The sequence below is a fragment of the Neoarius graeffei genome, chromosome 1 (genome assembly GCF_027579695.1).
Source record: "Neoarius graeffei isolate fNeoGra1 chromosome 1, fNeoGra1.pri, whole genome shotgun sequence".
NCBI classification, from domain to species: Eukaryota; Metazoa; Chordata; class Actinopteri; order Siluriformes; family Ariidae; genus Neoarius; species Neoarius graeffei.
This window is the reverse complement of record NC_083569.1, coordinates 37185438-37208080: the sequence shown is the minus strand read 5'-3', so window position 1 is coordinate 37208080 and position 22643 is coordinate 37185438. Positions and strand designations below refer to the sequence as shown.

General features: G+C 39.8%; 1 long non-coding RNA gene across 1 annotated transcript; it reads left to right on the top strand.

Moving 5' to 3' along the window:
- The first annotated feature begins 1036 nt into the window (after positions 1-1036).
- On the top strand, positions 1037-13942 carry LOC132892865 (uncharacterized). The gene is made up of 2 exons (XR_009655488.1): positions 1037-1285; positions 8187-13942. It is a non-coding gene; the product is annotated as an uncharacterized LOC132892865 (long non-coding RNA).
- The last annotated feature ends 8701 nt before the right edge of the window (positions 13943-22643 follow it).

Genomic DNA, 22643 nt, shown 5'->3' with positions numbered 1-22643 from the left:
GTACGTTGCGTTGAATAGAATAGAGCCGATCTGCTCTCCAGGCACACCTTCTATAGATCTTCTGTAGATGTATAAAATGGAAATGTTTTTCATAGCCTACAGTATGATGGCATGATGGCGCTGGGTTATGATCAGCATCAGGGACCAGATATCACATAATGAGTGCATCAGCTGAGCAAAGCCATCAATGCACCCAAGACGAGCTGAATTTGTGGTGGATATCCGGTGTCAGGTTTCAGAGTGATTGAGACTGCGTGGATTAATTCGATCACGTAATGGCCAGTTGCCTGGCGACGCAAACTGTTATGCGGTAAACAGAAACCAGTCTTCAAATATGAGCTCTGTCGTTTACAATGATATCCCCTCATTAGACAAGATAACAACCTGTGTTTGAAGATGGAATTATTGCGATTGGTGATAATACGGGTTCGAGCCTAGATGTTAAGACTAACGCTTTGTGGACTTTGCCACAGAAGGCAATGAAAAGCGGATCCACCCGCCGACCCTGCCTTATACTCAATCAGTGATACGTAATGGTTAGAGTCTGTTTTCTAGAACGGCCATCTGATTTCTAATAGGAGCTGAGCTACAGCTCAGGTCTTCAGGATGAACATGAAAGGTTTTTCAGTCGAAACATCGTTTCTGAATATGTTTACACAGGATCAGGATGCGGTGAGTCCAACCTAATAATCATCCTTAGCTCGCACCCAGGCAGAAGAGAAAATATATATGCAAACCCCAAACAAATCATTGCTTTTCTTATTTTAGTGCTTGATTAAGGCCTGCAGAGCTTCCAAAAGGCTCACATCACACCTACAACCGCCTTTATTCCCAGAGTCGATTCTCTAATTTAAACAAACATCCTGCAATATGACCAACAAAATAATTCTCCCTTTTGCCTCCCCCCCCAAACTCCTGCCTGTTCTTTGAGGCTGAAAACACATGCTTCCTCCTCTGCCTCTGGTGTTATTTAAGGAAAAAATCACCCCAACCCCTCCTCTCTCTCTCTCTCTCTCTCTCTCTCTCTCTCTCTCTGCACACTGGGATGATGGGTGTGGTTTTTCGAAGACAAACTTCTGAATGATTTGTGTGCATGCGTCCCAGTTCCTGAGTCGTTCTAGAGGAGGAGCATGATGCAGAGTAGCGCTTAGGGCCCGGCCTGCGCTCACAGTGGAGTAAAGAACATAAGGCTCTGTGCCTTGAGGCTCCACCGGCTGGATATGGAACTTCTCAGGGAAGCGGGGACCAAAACTGAAGCTCGTCCAGAGCCTCAGAGAATGCTGTTGTGAGTAAAAAGAGTTGAATTTTTGTTATATTTACACTTTCAGATCATCGAAGTAGGAAAACTTAGGTCACAGAGCCAAAACGGATGAATGTTCAGTTAGTTTTGTCTACTACTACTACTAGTACTACAGTGTATTTTAATAAACGAGTTACTTTTCAAGGGCTCATACAGACAGCAAACATTATTGGTGAATCATTGGTGAATTACTCAAGCATCTCAATTTGTTGGAACCACCTTGGCGTTTCGGAAAGACCAACCTGCTTTGAATGAAACTTACAGTAGGGTAGACTAGTTTTGGATAACAATGCTGTGTTGAGCTCTATGATGAACATGACCACAGGAAACTATTACACAGTTAAGCATTTCACAATGGATTTGGTTCTATGCGTGTCCGAGCTCAGTTTTATATGCACATACAGAGAAAAAAGTATACAAAGTACAAAACGAACCAACGGAAAAGAGACCAGTCGACCATGTAATACAAACATGGTTTTCAAAAATAACATGAAAATCTTCTGGGCTTCATTCTCAGCTGTGTGCTGTACGTGAGGACTGTATTTGTATAGTAAGTTTGAGGAAAATCTTAGTGTTATTATTCCTATGTGATAGAAATGATTCATTTCCCATCATCGTGAAATGATAAATGATGCAAGCGGGCGAAAGATCCCAGAGTCTAGAACGTAATTTTCCATTGGTTTTCCATATGGTACTACATCTACCCACACCAGCCCTGGTGAGAGGGTTGTTTTTGTTGTTTTATTTAAACAGAAGAGGCCACGTATTTGGATTGTGATTTTAAAACTGTAATGCTAATTGCACAGGGAAAAAAAAATCATGGACAAATCATGTCTCTGATATGGCCAACAGACTTTGAGTGGGCTTTGACGGTGGAACTGAAAGGAAATCAACTTGGATAGGCGACGAAACACTTATTAGAACCATACCTCTTTCTGTGAAGTGCTCGTCCATGCCGTGACTCATCATGTTACTCAGACGTGATTGGACGTGGCACAATCACTCTTCATCTATTGGGCTTGCATGTGTGGAGTAAACAAAAGAAAGCAATTTGATTTTTGACTGCCAAACAAAGGTACAGGATAAAGAATGCATTTACATATAGGACTGCCAGCCTAAGGCCAAACGCAGAGTTCTGACTGAACATGAACAAAGGAACAAACGTCGCCCCAAACTGTCTTCCATTTCAAGCTACTTTGAGGTTGGGATCGTTTGCTGCTATGACACAAACAACCTGAAAGAAAGCACTCTGGAGATGGTGAACAAATAAACAAGGCTAATTTCATTCCGAGAGAACGGGCTATGGAGTGCTGCTCTCTGCTCTCTGCTCTCTGCACCAAGCCCTGGCAAAGGGAGAGGAAGTAAGCCATCTTTTCCACCTGACATCACTGACGTGTTTAGAACAACACTGCGACTGAGCTTCTGGATCCTCTCTCATATAGACTACTACAAATCGACAACTTCTCTCCATATAGTAGGGACGAAATGTTCAGAAAACGTTCAGAAAACGTTCAGAAAACGTTACGCTGCTCTAGTTTCTCACAATGACCACAAATATAGTATTACAATGTAATATGGATGTTTTAACAAGCTTAAGAAGCAACATTGATGTCATGATGTGGTTCTTTAATTTTTAGGGCCTGCATAAAATCATGGCTCCAAGTAGAAAACTTTATTGAACACTTGAAGAGGATCGAATCAAATCTGACATATTCTTCAATTATTGCTTCTTTTTTTTCACAAGTTTGAATTTTTTTTAAACAACAATTAACATTTAACACTGCTGTTATCATGAAAAATAATATTCATCAACATGGATTCATTTCATACAGTCCTTATTTAAAACATGGTTCAACCAGAAACGTAGTTAATATATCCTTTTGGGGTGTTTTTAATATCATATTGAAATTTTCAACCAGAAAACATTTAAACATGGAAAAGTCAATGATTTTTTTATTTACGCTGATTCGCAAAAAAAAAAAAAGCTTTTCAAAAAGAATTATTGGATGCGATAAAATAAAATGACGCTTATCCGTGTGATATATTTTAGCCGAATAAATTAATTTTGAAATTTGTGAATATTAAATGCATGATGAAAATGAATGAAAGTGAAATTAAGTTGTTTTGCATGTTGTTCCTTTTCAATCTGTGATGGAAATTCGAATTCGGTTGTTAATGAGAAATTGTACTGTGTTGTGTGTGTGTGTGTGTGTGTGTGTGTGTGTGTGTGTGTGTGTGTGTGTGAGTGGACAGGCGGAAATGACTGCACATAAATAACAGACAATTTAATTGAAATAAGAAGGGGAGATGACATCAGAATCAATCATGCATCTGATTTAGTTTTGCAGATATGAATCAAATCAACATAAATATGATTTTTTTTTTAAAGTATACAAAATTGCATCCAAAAATGAATGGGTCATGAGAGATATAGTTTCTGTATACACTGAATAGTTCACCTTGGGTAAAGTGAGAAATGTTGGGTTTCGGATCTCAGGCACAAAATGAAAATGATACAAAATGCATAATTTATTAAATTTTTGTGTGTGTGGAGAAAAATGTCTTTTTTTTTGCTCAAATAATCAGATTAGGTCAAACAAACTATGAAAATAAAATTAATAATCATAAAAAGGAGACACTAACTAAGGCAAATCGAGTTAACAGTATTTTCCAGGTCCAGTAAAACAACCAAATCCTCCTCACCTGGATCCAGTTGTGAAACAGTGGCTTGGGCCGGTGTGTGTCTCCGCTTGGATTCTGCTGTTCACACCACAAAAACGAGAAAATTCACTTTTCTTTTATTTTAATCATTTGGGATCCAAGAGAAGGGTCGATCATGACGTCTCAAAATATCAACATACGTCTCAGTATTATTCACAGGATCCGAGAGCGAGTCACAAGATCATTGATAGCACGACTAAAGTGTTTCCTATATTATTTATTTGTTTGTTTATTTATTTATTTTTTTATTTTTCTATTTCACAGAGTATTTCTACACGAACCCATTTTGGATCATGTGAAAAGGGCTTGCATTTAGTCCGAGCCCAGTTCTTGCTGTTTCCTCCTATTGTACCTTATCTCCAGCACAGTCCTTCTGTCTGTGCTGCACAGTAAATAATTTTCAGAGTTGTTCTGCTTCCTGATTAAGCTGCCGGCCAGAAAAACGCCTGTCAGGCATTTGCTGAAAGACGGCTTTATTTGTGAACACAATTTGACGAATGTGGACCACATTTGTGCAATTACTGTCTTTTTTTTTTTTTTACTCCAGCCCTCACAGGGGAAATAAATCAATCGAGCTCGATTTTTTTTTCATTAAATCATTTGTGCAAATTATTACATTTCCTGTGAGTACCTGTGCATGCGTGTGTGTTTTTTTTTTCTCTTGAATATGGAGATCTTTACTGAATATGTGCAACACAACACAATCCAACACAAACCAACATACTGTACTATATGTAGAATTATACTATAGGCGTTTGTTTGTTTGTTTGTTTGTTTGTTTGTTTGTTTGTTTGTTTGTTTGTTTGTTTGTTTGTTTGTTTGACCTTTATTTTACCAGGAAGTCTCATTGAGATGAAAAAAATCTCTTATACAAGAGAGACCTGGCTAAAACAGCAGACTCACAAAACCACACAGCATATACGAATACGAACGACATCTACAAAATCCACAACTTATTCGAACTCGAAGGCCTGATTGATAAATCTTCAATTTATCAATGGATATAAATTTGAGCTCTTTCCCAGATTATTCCATGTCCATGGTGCATAATAGGAACATGCAGTTTTCCCAAAAATCTGTAAAAAAAAAAACAAACAAAAAAACCCACAAAAAAACACAGTACGTTAAAAAGCAACCACGTGGATGAACGCAAGTAGGAACTACCTGAGTTCAAACAGAAGAGGCTGTTGTTGGTTTTTTTTTGTGAATTATGAATACTTACATTAAAATTTTCTACCAATGCTAAAGACCTGTCTTTCCTCTTCAATTCGTTGTACTTTTGTTCTTTCACCGTATGCATTAAGGGTTAAACGTACACCACTACCATCATCTAGTGAATACGGCAATCAATTTCAAGTCATGTGGGGTTTTTTCTTTTTTTCTTTCTTTCTTAGAACCTGGAGATTAGTAGATATAACTGCAATACCTATGATAATATAAAATCCTGGCACGTAGCTCTCCAGCCTTCTGGACAAACCGGATGTCGTGTCCTGATTATTTCCAGAATGCTCTCATTATCATTGGATCTTGAAGTGCATGTACAGGGCAGAAACTTCACTAAGTGTTGTGTGAGCGTTGTGTGAGCGTTGTGTCTGTATGGTCTGCAGCAGTGAGCTTTTTGTCCTAGTGTGCCCTCTGGGTCTGTGTGAGAACATGTGCGTGTGAAAAGAGTTTTAGGTAGCAGGGGCTTTTTTTTTAGGTTCGCGTTCCTTCAGAAATTCCCAAACGCTCAAACTTTGATTCTTACTTGTGTGTCTGCATTACAACTTTGTCTAGCCACCATCCCTCCCCCGCCCATTTTCCCCCTTTCACCAGACGCACACTCAATGTTGTCTGCACCATCAGGCTGGGGAACGGGCCCACCCGCTTCCAATCATACAGCGCCTGTTTTTGTCCACTTAAGTGCTTCCTCCATGCCAGAACAAGGTCGTGATGTAAGCAGAGCTTGTCCAGTCATGTGTCCTGGTCCGACAGCTTCATATACAGTACTTTCATACATTTTTGCATTAGGGCCAAAATATCGGAAGCTAGATTTGTCGCAATTGTTCTCAGAGCTTTCCAAGTCGCACAGGTCAAGCTAATAAACTTGATTAAAGCGTCTCCTGTACATCTCCTCAACACAAGACGTCAGACGCCGCATCCGAATTTCACGCTTCAGTTCTGTGTAAATGAAAAATGAAAAAACAACCTGAGCAGAGGTCATGAGTCAGGTCGCTTGCGCTTATAGGGTGTTTTTTTTTGAAACACTTCTTTACATTAAAACTACACTGAAATTAAAATCGTACTTCCGTCAGGACGTTACTTAAAACACAAAGAAGAGTAGAGCAAACAATAATTTAAAAATAAATAAATAAATAATCTGCTCTCGCTGACCTTTTCACATCAAATCCTTTCATTCAAAATATAGCACAGGACAGTACTTGCTAACAGAGTGGACATGTTCAAGAGGACATATTCTGCATTTCTTCCTTTCAGGTCAAATATAACGGTGTCAAATCTGTCGAAAGAGAGCATTTCATCCTGCATTCACTCAAAATCTGAACACTAATGACACACGGACCGACTGACTGTATGGTTTAACTACAGTTTCCGAAGCAATCATAGGCAAAATGTGTTATTAATGAAAAATAGATTAGATTTACATGAACAGGGCTGTAATTGTCTTCTGGACAGTGATCATATATAATAGGCCTTTTTTTTTTCCTTGTAACACAAGTGACGTGTCTTTAGATTTTATAATACGTGCATGAAGCGAGTTTGAGTCATGGTGATTCATGGGAGGCAACACTTTTCTTAGAGATATTAAGCTGTGGGAGAGATCTGACATATGTTCTGACACTTTTGCTAATCTATGAGTTTTTAATGATAATGTTAACAACTTTGTGGCTAGTGACTCATGCCAAAATGGCATTTCAGCGCCATCTAATGTCATCATAAGCTCCACGAATTTTATGAACAGTCTGGTGAGTGGAATTAAATATATACAGGACTGTATAGATTTCTATTTTATGACTAATACATTATCGAGTCAGTTAAAAAAAAAATTCAAGTTCCAAACATTCATTAGTTTTTCAGCACACAATTAAATGTTACAGGAAAAAAAAGTGTGTATCTGAGCAGCATATTACACAAGAGACGACTTTTCAGATTAAAAAAACAAACAAAACATAATAAAGGCTACTGGGTTTTGGTGCAAAATTAAGAAGCGAGTGTGACAGTCAAAGTGTCCAGAAGAACTGCGGCTGGTTCTGTAAGATGCTCAGTAAAACCTACAGCTCATTTCCTTATACAACTGCACTCTTTTTTTTTTTTAAAGCAAAGACTTGTCTCAGACCAAATATTGATCTTGTTTCATTTACGGTTGACTGCTGACTGTTTATAGTAATGTTGAAACATTTAATTTAATTATTTTTCAGCCATTTTTGCTCTCCGGCATTTCTTTACACGTGCCAATAAGCAGCATGTGCCAAAGTAAAACTATTAACGCATAATCATTAAATAATCATATAAGACAAATCTCAGACATTTGCTATGGTTGTTTTGGGTGTTTGGCAAGCCAAATCATGTGGCCAAACCGGCATAATGAGCAACGTGATGCTTAAAAGGTCTCATGGCTTTGTTTTTTCATCGACAGAGTGTCTGTCTCTGTCTTTCAAGTGATGGCACAAGTACTGAAACGGAGCGCCTTGTTTATTCTGGACTGTATCTCCGTATTTCCTGCTCGCACCGTTTCACGGCGGTGGGATAAATATTTTGAGTGGCCATATTTGCTCTTTTGCCTGGCCTAGAGGGGAATAGCCAGCATTTATTTTGCTTTGGCTAATTAGGAATGGATGCTTAGCATATGCGCCAAACCCGTACGTAATATTATTTCATCTTCTATCTATTTTAAATGTACAATATTTCCACAATATGTAATTCCTCATGCTGATTCCTAATGTTCAGGTAACGTCCAGCTTTCCCAACGTCTACTTAGGATATTGTGTAGTGTATATTTGCAGTTGTTTTTGAAGGATTCTCTCTTTTCTGATTGGTGTAAAAGACCCAAGTAATTTATCCATCTTCAGGCTATTCAGACGTCATCCATTTTGCACGTCATGTGCCTTCATGTACTCTGCAAAGTATGTTTTACCCATGTTCAAAAGGTTTCTTCTCACCTTTTCAGATCTGTTCCATGTCATTAGAGAGCATCTGGAGAAAATATCTGGAGAGCTACTTATTGGGAGTGGACTTTGAAGAAACAAGACGTTATGTGCCATTCGGGAAAGTAAGACTGTTGCAATGCTTTCTGTGTACTGTGCAATATTAAAACCCTTTGGTCCAGACAGAAGAATATGTCTTTGCTTTGCTTTGCTTTAGTGTATTTCAAAGGACGGGGGAGAAAAAAAAAATACAGCAACCATTAGCATTTGCTGGAGACTGGAGCGTCCTTCTGGCTTATTAAAGGAGAACTGAAGTCATTTTTAAACTTGCTTTATTTCTTAATTAACGTGTTATTCAATTACGTTTGGGGTTTTAGTAACCTTATATCGTGGCTCGTATTGGCAACTAATTGCAATTAAATATTATACTTATCGGCTTATTTGGTTTTTAGCCATGTTGAATTTAGTTTGTTTGGTCCATTGCAGGCGTCGCTTATCCACGCGATCTTCACCAGACTTGTGCGAGACTTCGAAGCGTCAAGTGTCAGCCAGGTGTCAGTGCCGCTATTTTGAAAACTGTTTTCCAAACGAAGTATTGCACAAAAATGAGTTTAAATGACGATTACCGCCTACTTTTTTCAAGCTTTCCTGATTGCTGTCAAAACAAACAAAACTTCCAGCTTGATTACATCAGCATTCGAAAGAGAGAGAGCGCACGCGTCTTTTGACTATCCCATGTCTGAAATCGTGCCCTACTCACTATATAGGGCACTATATAGTGAGGACGCCATTTTGTAGTGCTGTCCGGAACCTTAGTGACGATTATTTACACCCTACATAGTGCACTCAAAGTATCCCACAATGCATCACGAAAAGTAGTCTCCAACGATGGTCACTAACCAAAGTGATAGATCCCATCATGCATTGCGGTCGCGCTGAAAGAAATCAAATTAAAAGTCTCAGATTTGATTGAATAAAAGGCAGCGGCAAAGAAGAAAGTATTCAGCCTTGATTTTAAAAGAACTGAAAGATGCAGGGACTTTGTATTGATTAAGGTAGGAAATACACTCAGTATAATATGGATTTATCACAAAAATACATGCGTGTGTTTATTTTGAAAACCCACCAGCCGACTGATCTGGCACGTTTTAATTGTGTGACAGTAATGACGTAAATACCAGCGTGATGGAGTAGTGTCCAAAAGCGTTTTTTTATTTTACCAATGAGCTCACTATAGTCCTCTATATAGTAATTCCCTCTATAGGGAGTAGTGAATGAGTGAATGAGTGAGTGATTTCGGACACAGGGTTGGTCACTTTCATTTCTGCTGTATGTTTTACTTCCGTCCTACGATGTCTCGCACAGGTCTCAACGAATCTCGTTTATGGCCATTGCTTTGACATATGGACTGATATATTCCATAGCACATTTCAAACACTCAGAACTTGCTCTAGCAGTGACAAAATAGCTATCAAAAATGCATTCCTATATTTAATAAAATTGCATAGAATATTGATATAAAAAAATTTGCCTTCAGTTCTCTTTTAATATGCCCCATAACACAATTCTACACTGGTTATGGCCACGTTGATGAGAGATGACTCCATCTAAACGTCTCCACATGCACAGGGCAATGGTGAATGGCGTCACTTCAGTCATGTTGTCTGATCAGTGTTCTGAACTACTCCATGTTGAAATTTTGGGAACACATCTGACTGGATTGTGAGTCCTATTATTTCACCGTTGTCATGTCCGTGTCCATACTTATCTGAATGTAAGGTTCGGTGACAGTCATGTTCACATGAGTGACGTACGTTTCCAAAGCTGTTCATAATTCGTGATGTGAAAGGACTTCTCTTGTCACCGCTGAAGTGAACGTCGAGTATGCTGACACGCATACACACACCTCCCCATGCTGTCAGAAGGTCACGCAAACACAGGACACTGAGGCTCTATTGAGCATGTGTTTTCTCAGGTGAGCCTCGGCAAATGGGTCCTATGAGTAAAATGTGAAAGATGAGACTGTATGATATGCATTGGTATGGTTTGTGTGTGTGTGTGTGTGTGTGTGTGTGTGTGTGTGTGTGTGTGTGTGTGTGTGTAATTAATGGGTGATGACTGACCAAGCCTAGAGTGTGAACAACTGCAGCCAAGTCTTTTTTCCTCTTGCTCTCTCCTCACTGGGGCAGCTGGAGGGATTCCTGGCAGAGTGATTTGGGACTAAATCAGAAAATCACATTGCCAGGGATTTCCAACCAGCTGCAGGCCACTCGCTTCGACGAGTATAGGCTCCAAATGTCCTCTGACATGTCCTCTGCTGTATTTGCCTTTACCCTGCATCTCATTTTCTACACACAGCAGCTGGCCCTGGTTTCAGTCATCTCCCAAAGGCAAATCTCAGAGGCTGTAAAGATGGCCCGTCTGCTACGGAGGCGAACTTTTGAATATACAGTAAATATAGGCTCCAAACAGAGCACGAAATGTCTTTCATAAACGCATTTCAGAGTATAAACATCCAGTCTCCAACTGATGACTGTGGTTTTATGAATTGGAAAGGGATACAGGACTTTGGTGCCATGCAGACGTATGTGGGATCTCGGTATAAAAAAGACTGTGGCTTCTATACTCAAGACTCGAGGTGGTCTTTGAAATCTACATGTGGAAAGAATTGGCATTACTATCGCCATCATAATTTGATGCATAAGTGTATGCTGGGGAAAGAAAAAAAATGTGATAACGAGTTCATTAGGCACGTGGATATGAGGCAAAGAAAAACAGAAACTTTGCAGCGCTCGTGCTGAATAGGATATTTTATTGGTCTTGTAAAAAAAATTTACTACAACGCACTTTTTTTTTTACCATCTCGTTTCATCATAGATTGATTGGTTTATATTTTCCCCCGATGACCTCCATTGTGGAAGAATTATCCCAGGAAGCGCTTCCAATCATCGTTAAAATGTAATAACGTGTATGCAAGTGGAAACGAGCTGAAATGACCGCTCTCCTCATTCAGACTCTGCCAGTAACCATAACGACATCTATGATCTTTGGGTTATGGTGTGGTAGAAGGCAGAAAAACAAGAACGACAGCTTGAAAAAGAAGATCTTGGACAAGCATGTGAACTCACAAGAAGAACGCTTGGCTCCGATAAGATGGCATTTGAATGCTAAGCATCACTCTGCGATGTTTCGTGAGGTGCAGGACTTGGCTTGCTTTGTGAACAGATCTGGGAAAAGGCCGTGTTCACAGTGGCTAAGTTCCGCTCCTCTGAGGCTAATTCTCAGAATGGCTGGAAGGCAGTAATCCAGGCACCATGTGTAAAGACTCAAAGAGTAAACAGCACTGACCTACGGTAAGCTTTTCCTGTCATATTTGAATCACAATTTCTATACAAATGAAAAAGAAACTGATCCTCAATCAGTACTGTGTCATTGTGACAATTTGTAAACAAAGTTCATATCTATAGGAACATGCACATGCTGAATAATACAGTTTATTCTATCCATATTCACTGGATATGAGCAATCGCACACTCTGATTGGCTACTCTACTACTAGGATATCAGCTCATATACCGTGAGTAGAGAAAAACAAAATGGCGGTGCGTGTTGCTGAAACAACCGAGGACGAAATAAAAACTCTACTCGAAAACAAAACTAAAAAAAATACAAAAAAAAGCAACAAAATATGGAATGAAAGTATTTGATGGTGAGAACATATTTATTTAAAAAAAAATCAAGAATTATTATTATTATTAGAGCATTTTTCACAAATTGCTACAGTCATTTCGCCAGTTTGTTTACATTCTAAGCGGAAATTATTGTGTCGGGCGTTTTGTATAAAGTTTTATTTATCGCATTTGCAAAAAATAAAAATAAAAACGCTCTGTTTCTCACAATCCAGTGAATTTGGATATCATAAAACAGTTATTCCACTCAATCTCGTCGTACATCGCTTATAGCCGACTCGGCGCGTATCAGCTCATGTATGACTCAATTTCGTGGAATAACTGTTACATATCGCAACTATATAGGCTAAGACATGTTTCTCAAGTGCAAACAGGCAAATAAATCATCGTTTAAGCACAGTATAGCTTGAACACTTTCATGTCTAAGACCGGGTCTGTGTTTACAAAAGCAAAAATGAACTGAGCTACACAAAAAGCCACATCAAGAACCATTTCAAACAAGTCATACACCCACAATATAGGTTTTGATCGGGACATCTGGATGGAAAAGGCTATACGTGTCATAATTCACTGACGAGTAGACAAGTCTTTACAAAATCATGAAAAAGGATTGTTCAAAGAAACAGGATGACTTTTAGCCGTTAAGAACCACTCCATTCACAGTAATAATGTATAAGGGACCATAATGAAAAGAGCTGTCATAGATCCGACGGCTTACACGATGAGAAACGAGAACCACGTCAAATACCGTACATGATACACCGACGGAAAATTTCAGCTTGACAAGGAAATTTAAGACAGCGACAAATCCGGGACAGTGTGAAGTGATCCATTCACCGGCCACTTTATTAGGAACACCCATGCATCCTCCTGCTGGTTGATGCAGTTGTCTAATCAGCCGATCCCTTGCCAGCGGCACGATGCATAAAATCACGCGGATGCAAATCAAGAGCTTCAGTTAATGTTCACAGTGTTCCAACATCAGAATGGGGAAAAATTGTGATCAAGTCAAGTCAAGTTTATTTCTATAGCGCTTTTAACAACAGACATTGTCGCAAAGCAGCTTTACAGAATATTAATGACTTTAAACATGAGCTAATTTGATCCCTAATCTATCCCTAATGAGCAAGCCTGTGGCGACGGTGGCAAGGAAAAACTCCCTCAGACGACATGAGGAAGAAACCTCAAGAGGAACCAGACCCAAAGGGAACCCATCCTCATTTGGGCCACAACAGACATTAATAATAACATTAACATTAACAGTTTTAATCAAAGTGATCTCAAAGTGTGACTTTCTTTCACTGTGGTGGCATGGGTGTTAGTTTGAGCCAGATGGACTGGTTTGAGTGAGTATTTCTGAAACTGCTGATCTCCTGGGGTTTTCACACACAACAGTTTCAACGACAGAGTTTACACAGAATGGTGCGAAAAACAAAAAACACAGAGTGAGTGAGCCACAGTTCTGCGGGTGGAAACAAGCGCCTTGTTGATAAGAGAGTGCAGAGGAAAATGGCCAGATTGGTTCAAGCTGCCAGGAAGTTCCTCATAGCAACTCTTTACAACCGTGCTGAGCAGAAAAGCATCTCAGCATGCAACATTGGGTTCCACTCCTGCAGCCAAGAACAGGGATCTTAGAATCAAGAACAAGTTCCTATTAAAGTGGCCGGCTGGTGAGTGTATATTTTGGGAATTTGTGACTTGTGATGAGACTTTGACAATTTGAAAAAGATTATGTTGGATTTTTTTCCATATGGACGAGCTGATAGAAGGTTGATTCTGACAACTCAGTGGCAGGAAAAAGGAGGACTGGGCTCATCCTCCTGTGCCTACTGAGCTGATAACAGTTGGTAAAGCACGCACTGGCTCAGTTCAGCAGGAACCGGAGTTCGGCCCCTTACTGCACCAAGCTGATGCCAGATCCCAGCATCCTCCTCTACACACTTCAGTCAGCTATCCGGGGCATAAGAGCAACAGAGGAAGGGCTGCTGTTTGGGCTTTAAGCAGATTCCAGAAGCAGAGTTTTTCCAGGCCAAGTCATTTTCAAACATATGTTTTCATTCAACAAATAAACTGTCAAATTTGTTCATCTCAGACATGCTGTCACTGCCTTTATTTACAGTTCATGAAGGAGCGATGTTTTTCTTATTGTGTTTATTAAAAAAAATTTTCTTAAAAAGTCTTTGTTTTCTTGGTTTATAGATATTTATAGACACAGTGTAATTCCATCCTCTTTCCTGCTCTAAAGCACTTCTCCTCAGCAGTATGTTATTAATAGGCTGACAAGGAATGTTTTGTCTCCTAGCAGGTAGTGTTTTGTGCGACTCCAAGGCTCCTCCAGGCTTTATGGCTAATCCTTCCTGTCACATTATGGATGATTCATGACCTCTTTTTCTCATGAGAATAACACTCCAATATGAGTGAGGGACTCATTTTGTCAAATAGATGATAATGATGAAGGAGAAAAGTATCGTAGATGTAATAACTACTACTACTACTACTTGACTTTAATAGAAAATGTTGATTACAGTTGCATAAGAGAGTAAACAAAATGAAGAGCCTGATATACTCTTCAAAAGATACATCAAGGGTTCTTTACGGGTACAAAGGATAACTGAAGATTTGTAGCTTCTACCAAATCCATTTCAGACAGGGAAATGGTTCAACACTGAACCTTTAAAGGTTTCGCCAGAAGGACAACCGAAGAATCCTTTGGGCTCTACATTTTCTCAGAGTGTCGTGTACCGTATGTCTTTTCCATTTTGCCTTTCTCTTTCCTTGCTCTTTCGTTCCCACCACTTGCAGGTGGTCTGAGAATCAGGGAGAACATTAATCATGATTAATAGCCCTAATTCCCTCAAAACAGCAATAATCTACAGTCATGAAACGTAGCTACAGGGCTCCCTATAAATATATATATGCATAACGACACACATAATGGAATCCAAAACTCTAAATTTGCTCGTGGAAATGTTTCCAAAGTGCACTCTTTTCGAATGTAATGCAACAATTTTCATTACAAATTACATTCTTGACAACAACTTGAATGAAAAGTAGCATCTTTGAAGTGTTCGCATGAATATCAGACTTCCATACGATTTGGTACGTCCCCATTTTGCTTTAACGACAGTGGGCATGGACGCCAAAACTTTGTGTAAAACCTCATGATCTATTTTAGATCAAATCCATCTGAACACGTTCTTCAAAGGAAGCGATTCGACATCAGGGAAAATCTGACCTTTGGTAAAAAGCAGTTAACATGGTCGTCATCAGAAAGTTGCGTATATTTAAATCGGGACCTAGAAATAGTACATAATCTTGACTATTAAATATTCAAGATATTTCATGTTTACTTGATTTGTTTCAAATTATAAAATTATAAAAGCTTCTGTTTATTTCCTATTTTAAGTTTAAAAGAAAAAAAAAGAAAGAAAACAGATTTTCGGTGTGGTCTCAGACTATTGGACCCCACTGTATGTACATATTTATTTATTTATATATTTATTTATTTTATTTATTAGTTTGTGTCAATTTTTCATTTGAAACCATGTAACTTAGTAGCCAGTAATGACTAATGAACAAAACAGAGGCTGTTTTCCCAATACATGTCCACAGAAGGCTGGAAGGGATTCATTAATTTCATCTCACACACACACACACACACACACACACACACACACACACACACACACACACACACCTTTTAATGACTTTCATGTATCATTATTTCCCTTAGAAAGGGACTGCTTTGCAGTGGCTTGGATATCACATATCACTTAAATTGGCCCAACGCGCTTCCCAAAAGCAGGCACACCAAAGCAAGGTAAAGGCATTTATAGATGGCAAATATTCCTGATTGCTGAGGCAAGATCAAAATACTTCTGTGCTGTTCTATGCATAATGGAGCTTAATCCTTAAGGAGCATCGTAGAATAAAGCACACTGCTTAAAATGCATTCTGCATTTTACAGTGTACTGAGAATTTACCTGGTGGCACTTTTTGTTTGGCATCAGTGGGTAGCTGGTAAGAAATAAAAGACAAATAGTGTGTTGCAGCCCACTCGATTCTCATTCCAGAGAAATCCACATGTTCTCGCCGCCTGAGGAGTTTAGAGTAGGTGGACAGTGGGAATAAAAAAAAAATAAACAATGCGATGAATTTGATCCAGTTGAATTAATAGTAATCCCAGGTTCAATTTGCAGAGCCAAACTTGCATTCTTCACTCTAGTAGCTGCATACATTTCCCTCTTGAACGATATACAGTACGCTAATATAAACAGCTGTATAAGAAGCCATAACATTAAAGGGTTAATGTGTGAACATTCATTTCTTGCTATGCTTACTGGTTACAAACTCAGACAGTATTTTCTCAACATGGAATTCAAAACCAGAGCATGTCATCTTCCATAAGAATCGATTAACTGCTTAAATGGTCACCATTACAGTAACATACAGTGGATATAAAAAGTATACACACCCCGGTAAAATGATAGGTTTTTCTGATGGTAAAAAAATGAGACCATAATAAATAATTTCAAAACTTTTCCCACCTTTAATGTGACCTAGAACCTGTACAATTCAATTTAAAAACAAACAAATCTGTTAGGGGGGAAAAACATAAAAAAAACTTATTAGTTTAAGTATGCACACCCTTAAACTAATACTTTGTTGAAGCACCTTTTGATTTAATTACAGCATTCAGTCTTTTTGGGTTCACATCTGCCATCAATTAAAATGACTCTGATTAACCCCAGATAAAGTTCAGACATTTACTCAGTTGCCTCCTCCAGCAAAAGCCAGGGTTCACAGAGAGCTTACAAAGCATCAGAGGGATCTCACTGTTGAAAGGTATCAGCCAGGAGAAGGGGACAAAAATATTTCCACGCCATTAGATATACCATGGAGCACAGTGAAGACAGTCATCAAGAAGTGGAGAAAATATGGGACAACAGTGACATTACCGAGAACTGGACGTCCCTCCAAAATTGATGAAAAGACAAGACAAAAACTGGTCAGGGAGGCTGCCAAGAGGCCGACAGCAACACTGAAGGAGCTGCAGGAATTTCTGGCAAGTACTGGTTGTGTACTACATGTGACAACAATCTCCCGTATTCTCCATATATCTGGACTATTGGGTAGGGTCGCAACACGGAAGCCTTTTCTTACAAAGAAAAGCATCCAGGCCCAGCTAAATTTTGCAAAAAAAAAAAAAACACATCAACTCTCCCAAAAGCATGTGGGGAAATGTGTTATGGTCTGATGAAACCAAGGTTAAACTTTTTGGCCACAATTCCAAAAGGTATGTTTGGCGCAAAAACAACACTGTGCATCACCAAAAGAACACCGTACCCACAGTGAAGCATGGTGGTGGCGGTATCATGTTTTGGGGTTGTTTTTCTTCAGCTGGAACAGGAGCTTTAGTCAAGGTGGAGGGAATTATGAACAGTTCTAAATACCAGTCAATTTTGGCCCTTCAGGAGTCTGATAGATAGCTGAAGATAAAGAGGAATTTCATCTTTCAGCATGACAATGACCTCAAGCATACATCATAATCAACAAAAGAATGGCTTCACCAGAAGAAAATTAAAGTTTTGGAATGGCCCAGCCAGAGCCCAGACCTAAATCCAATTGAAAATCTGTGGGGTGACCTGAAGAGGGCTGTGCACAAGAGATGCCCTCGCAATCTGACAGATTTGGGGCGCTTTTGCAAGGAAGTGTGGGCAAATATCGCCAAGTCTAGATGTGGCAGGCTGATAGACTCCGACCCAAAAAGACTGAATGCTGTAATTAAATCAAAAGGTGCTTCAACAAAGTATTAGTTTAAGGGTGTGCACACTTATGCAATCAGCTTATTGTACGTTTTTTTATTTTTTATGTTTTTCGCCCCTAACAGATTTGTTTGTTTTTCAGTTGAATTGTACAGGTTCTAGGTCACATTAAAGGTGGGAAAAGTTTTGAAATTATTCATTGTGGTCTCATTTTTTTTTACATCAGAAAAACCTATCATTTTAACAGGGTGTGTACATTTTTTATATCTACTGTATATGATACAACAAAATACAGTACCAGTCAGAAATTTGGACACCCTTACTCATTCTTAGGTTCTTCTGTATTTTGGCTATTTTCTACATTGTAGAACAGTACCAAAGACATCAAAACTATGAAATAACATCTGGAACATATGTGGAATAAAGTACCTTGCGTTTACCTTGATGACACTTTGTACACTATTGGCATTATCTTAACCAGCTTCATGAGGTAGTCACCTGGAATGTTTTTCATTTAACAGGTGTGTCTCATCGAAAGTTAATTAATGCAATTTCTTGCCTTCTTAAAGGAACAGTCCACCGTACTTCCATAATGAAATATGCTCTTATCTGAATTGAGACGAGCTGCTCCGTACCTGTCCGAGCTTTGCGCGACCTCCCAGTCAGTCAGACGCAGTCAGACGCGCTGTCACTCCTGTTAGCAATGTAGCTAGGCTCAGTATGGCCAATGGTATTTTTTGGGGCTGTAGTTAGATGCGACCAAACTCTTCCACGTTTTTCCTGTTTACATAGGTTTATATGACCAGTGATATGAAACAAGTTCAGTTACACAAATTGAAACGTAGCGATTTTCTATGCTATGGAAAGTCCGCACTATAATGATAGGCGTACTAACACCTTCTGCGCGCTTCGGCAGCACATTGATACGGAGCTCAGATATCAATGCGCTGCCGAAGCGCGCAGAAGGTGTTAGTACGCCTGTCATTATAGTGCGGACTTTCCATAGCATAGAAAATCGCTACGTTTCAATTTGTGTAACTGAACTTGTTTCATATCACTGGTCATATAAACCTATGTAAACAGGAAAAACACGGAAGAGTTTGGTCGCATCTAACTACAGCCCAAAAAATACCATTGGCCATACTGAGCCTAGCTACATTGCTAACAGGAGTGACAGCGCGTCTGACTGCGTCTGACTGACTGGGAGGTCGCGCAAAGCTCGGACAGGTACGGAGCAGCTCGTCTCAATTCAGATAAGAGCATATTTCATTATGGAAGTACGGTGGACTGTTCCTTTAATGCGTTTGAGATCAAACAGTAAAGAGTCAAAGTCCCTCCTGTGCCAGAACCTGGTCTTCCCAAGCAGTCTCCTGTCCCAGTACTAACCAGACCCTTAAGGCACATTGGGCGGCGTCAATCTCCGCTTCTAAAGCCCTCGGCCTCCTGCCTATTATACAGCTAGGGTTACAGTGGGGGGCTGGTCCGCTGGTAACCGCGAGAGTTTGACTCCCCACTCACATCTGTATCGGAGTATGCCTTGTCAGATGGCAGTAGGTACCATTTTTATGATGAGCTTTGGTATGACCTGACCACAAGGAGAACTTATGATCTCCCGGTTGAGAGGTGGACACGCTAACCACTAGGCCAGCTCATGGTAACAGTAAATAGTAAATAATAAAAATACAGTAAATAGCCCAATTCCACAACTGTAGTAATCCATATTATGTCAAGAACCGCTCAACTAAGTAAAGAGAAACGACATCCATCATTACTTTAATAGATGAAGTGACTTTCAATTAATAAAAATAAAGAAGAAAACATTGAAATAGAAGGGGTGTGCAAACTTTTGACTAGTAACTTACGCACCAGCAGACTTCAAACTCCTGCAATGTTTAGTTGAAAGATACAGGAAAACAGGAAATTGTACAGTTTGTCTCTTGTAGCAAAAGTCAGTTGCCAGAAAAGCAAATGAAACTATATATATATATACATACAGTATATATATATATATATATATATATATATATATATATATATGGGCAGCACGGTGGTGTAGTGGTTAGCGCTGTCGCCTCACAGCAAGAAGGTCCTGGGTTCGAGCCCCGGGGCCGGCGAGGGCCTTTCTGTGTGGAGTTTGCATGTTCTCCCCGTGTCCGCGTGGGTTTCCTCCGGGTGCTCCGGTTTCCCCCACAGTCCAAAGACATGCAGGTTAGGTTAACTGGTGACTCTAAATTGACCGTAGGTGTGAGTGTGAATGGTTGTCTGTGTCTATGTGTCAGCCCTGTGATGACCTGGCGACTTGTCCAGGGTGTACCCCGCCTTTCGCCCGTAGTCAGCTGGGATAGGCTCCAGCTTGCCTGCGACCCTGTAGAACGATAAAGCGGCTAGAGATAATGAGATGAGATGAGATATATATATATACACACACTGTATCTGTATTCAATTCCCAGTATAGAATAAAAATAACTTGCTCTATATACAGTATATTCACTATTATTCTATCTACATTCACTGGATATGAGTAATCATGCACTCTGATTGGCTACTCTACTACGAGGATGTCAGCTCATATACTGTGACTAGAAAAAAACAAAATGGCGGAGTGTGTTGCTGAACCAACCAAGGACAAAATAAAAACTCTACTCGAAAACAAAACCCCAAAAAATATAAAAAAGCAACGAAATATGGAATAAAGTATTTGATGGTAAGAATGTCTCTTTTTCTTATTTTTTCAAGAATTATTATTATCGTATTTTTCACAAATTGCTACTGTCATTTTGCCGGTTTGTTTACATTCTTAGCGAAAATGATTTTGTTGAATGTTTTGTATAAAGTTTTTATTTATTGAATTTGAAAAAAATAAAAATTTCTCAAAATCCAGTGAATAAGGATAGAATAAAACAGTTATTCCACTCAATCTGGTCGTACAGTCTCTTGCAAAAGTATTCATCCCCTTTCATGTTTGTCCTGTTTTATTGCATTACAAGCTGGAATTAAAATGGATTTTTGGAGGGTTAGCACCATTTGATTTACACAACATGCCTACGACTTTAAAGGTGAAAATTGTTGTTTTATTGTGATATGAACAATAATTAAGATGGAAAAAAAAAACAGAAATGGGGGCGGCATGGTGGTGTAGTGGTTAGCGCTGTCACCTCACAGCAAGAAGGTCCGGGTTCGAGCCCCGTGGCCGACGAGGGCCTTTCTGTGCGGAGTTTGCATGTTCTCCCTGTGTCCATGTGGGTTTCCTCCGGGTGCTCCGGTTTCCCCCACAGTCCAAAGACATGCAGGTTAGGTTAACTGGTGACTCTAAATTGACTGTAGGTGTGAATGGTTGTCTGTGCCTATGTGTCAGCCCTGTGATGACCTGGCGACTTGTCCAGGGTGTACCCCGCCTTTCGCCCGTAGTCAGCTGGGATAGGCTCCAGCTTGCCTGCGACCCTGTAGAACAGGATAAAGCGGCTAGAGATAATGAGATGAGATGAAAAACCAAAAATCTGGAGTGTGTATAGGTATTCACCCCCCCCCAAAAAAAAGTCAATACTTTGTAGAGCCACCTTTTCCTGCAATTACAGCTGCAAGTCTCTTGGGATATGTCTCTATTAGCTTAGCACATCTAGCCACTGGGATTTTTGCCCATTCCTCAAAGCAAAACTGTTCCAACTCCTTCAAGTTAGATGGGCTGTGTTGGTGTACAGCAATCTTCAAGTTATGCCACAGATTCTCAATTGGATTGAGGTCTGGGCTTTGACTAGGCCATTCCAAGACATTTAAATGTTTTCCTTTAAACCACTCCAGTGTAGCTTTAGCCGTATGTTTAGGGTCATTGTCCTGCTGGAATATGAACCTTCGTCCCAGTCTCAAACCTTTGGCTGACTCACACAGGGTTTTACTCCAGAATTGCCCTGTATTTAGTGCCATCCATCTTTCCTTCAATCCTGACCAGCTTTTCTGTCCCTGCAGATGAAAAATATCCCCACAGTATGATGCTGCCACCACCATGCTTCACTGTAGGGATGGTGTTCTCAGGTTGTTGGGTTTGCGCCACACACGGCATTTCCCATGATGGCCAAAAAGATCAATTTTAGTCTCATTTGAACAGAGAATCTTCTCCCATGTGTTTGGGGAGTCTGCCACATGCTGTTGGGCAAACTCCAAATGTGGTTTCTTAGTTTTGTTTTGTTTTGTTTTTCTGGCCACTCTTCCATAAAATCCCTCTCTGTGGAGTGTACAGCTTAAAGGGGTCCTGTGGACAGATACTCCCATCTCCGCTGTAGATATTTGCAGCTCCTTCAGTGTTATCTTTGGTGTCTTTGTTGCATCTCTGATTAATGTCCCCCTTGCAAGTTTTGGTGGGCAGCCTTCTCTTGTCAGGTTTGTAGTGGTGCCATATTCTTTCCATTTTGCTATAATGGATTTAATGGTGCTCCCTGGGATATTCAAAGTTTGGGATATTTTATATAACCCAACCCTGATCTATACTTCTCCCCAACTTTGTCTCTGACCTGTTTAGAGTGCTCCTTGGTTCTCATGTTGCTTGCTTAGTATGACTAATGTTGCAGAGTCAGGGTCCTTCCAGAACATGTTGATTTATACAGACATCATGTGACAGATCATGTGACACTTTGACTGCACACAGGTGGCTCTTAAACAACTAATTATGTGAGTTATGAAGTGAATTGATTGGACCAGCTCTTATTTTGGGAATAATACCTATGCACACTCCAGGTTTCTGGTGGGGGGGTTCCATATTAATTATTGTTCATGTCGCAATAAAAGAACAATTTGCACTTTCAAAGTGGCAGGCATGTTGTGTAAATCAAATGGTGCTAACCCTCACAAAATCCATTTTAATTCCAGCTTGTAATGCAACAAAACAGGACAAACACCAATGGGGATTAATACTTTTGCGAGACACTGTACATGGCTTATAGCCAACTCGGCGCTACAGACCTCATCAGCTATCAGCTCATGTATGGCTCGATTTTGTGGAACAACTGTTAATTGTACTGGCATGATACAATGTT